This window comes from Hordeum vulgare, chromosome 3H (assembly GCF_904849725.1).
Source record: "Hordeum vulgare subsp. vulgare chromosome 3H, MorexV3_pseudomolecules_assembly, whole genome shotgun sequence".
Taxonomy (NCBI): domain Eukaryota; kingdom Viridiplantae; phylum Streptophyta; class Magnoliopsida; order Poales; family Poaceae; genus Hordeum; species Hordeum vulgare.
The window spans coordinates 571,960,370-571,962,078 of NC_058520.1; positions in this window are offsets into that span (position 1 = coordinate 571,960,370).

The following is a 1,709-nucleotide window of genomic DNA, read 5'->3' on the forward strand; positions in this document are numbered from 1 at the left end:
AGTATTCCTCCGGTGTCAGTGAGTTATATGATCTCATGGTCATAGGAACAAATACTTGACACGCAGAAAACAGTAGCAACAAAATGACACGATCAACATGCTACGTCTATTAGTTTGGATCTAGTCCATCACGTGATTCTCCTAATGACGTGATCCAGTTATCAAGCAACAACACCTTGTTCATAATCAGAAGACACTGACTATCTTTGATCAACTGGCTAGCCAACTAGAGGATTGCTAGGGACAGTGTTTTGTCTATGTATCCACACATGTAAATGAGTCTTCATTCAATACAATTATAGCATGGATAATAAACGATTATCTTGATACAGGAATTATAATAATAACTATATTTATTATTGCCTCTAGGGCATAATTCCAACAGCGCCCATATATTTTTGCTTAGTTGGAGAAAAGAGAAATTAGAGGGCTCTTAAAGCTGATTGATGCAGAGTCTTGGACATGGAAGATTGACATTGTGAGGAATAATTTCATCTCTCCTGAGGCACACGCTATTTTTAATATCCCTTTGCAGCACATGAGAGGAAATGACAGTTGGACATGGTCAGCGGAGAAAGCAGGAATCTACACTGTAAAATCAGCCTACCGAATTCTCATGATTCACAACGAGCATCTTGCTCTAGAAGAAGGGTCGGCTACAGAATCTTGAGAGACGAACAAGAAGCTATGGGCAAGGCTTTGAAAGCTGAATGTGGTACCAAAAGTTCGCGTGTTCTGGTGGCGTGTGCTACGAGGTATACTCCCGGTCGAGAGCATCCTCAAGTACAGGCATATATCGAACCTAGCCAGATGTAAAGTTTGCCTGGCAGCTGATGAGGACATGTATCATGCATTGATACAATGCACCCATGCAAAGTGCTTCTCGAGAGAAGCGCGCGAGTGGATGAACATTAAGCTACCGGAGTTGCATGGATTGACTTGGTCCAGGGACATTCTTTGTGACCCTCGCTTCGATGCTTCAGATCGAGCTAAGATCATCACGGCGATGTGGGCTATATAGACTTCGCGGAACAACATTACTCATGACAATACGAGTATGGACCCGGTTCAGTCCCTGAAATTGGTTAGGGATGCTCTTGCGGTGCTAGAGCTTCCTTCCAAGCAAGTGAGCATATTACCAGGTCATGGGTGGAGACCACCAGATGGAGAGGTGATCAAGGTCAACACTGAGGCTGGGATCTCGGTGATGGAACACAGAGCAGGCATTGGTGGTGTGGCTCGGTAGTCCTCATCATTTGTTGCGGCTTGGTGCAAACCATGCCTGGGGCTGACGGACCCGCTGGTTGTGTAAGCTTTTGCGGTTTGTGAAGGCGTGGTGATGGCAATGCTGTGTGGATTTGCGCGGGTGTAGATTGAGACAGATAGTTTGGAAGTGGTGAACCTCTGGAACTCACGTCGGACTTCGTGCTCTGTTATAGCATCATTACTCTTATATATTGAGGAGCTAGCTGCTAGTTTTCTTTATTTTGATATTCATCATGTAAGGAGGCATGCAAACATCCCGACCCACCTTTGTGTTAAACATGCAAGCACTTTGGAGGTGTCGGAATGCTGGATGAACTCTCCCCCGGGTTTGCTGGTAACCAGCCTCATGGCTGATAGTGTCGGCGCCTCGTCGTATGAATAAAGCTCTTCATTACCCCGCAAAAAAGAAAAAAAATGTGGTAAGTAGGATTTGGATTTCGATC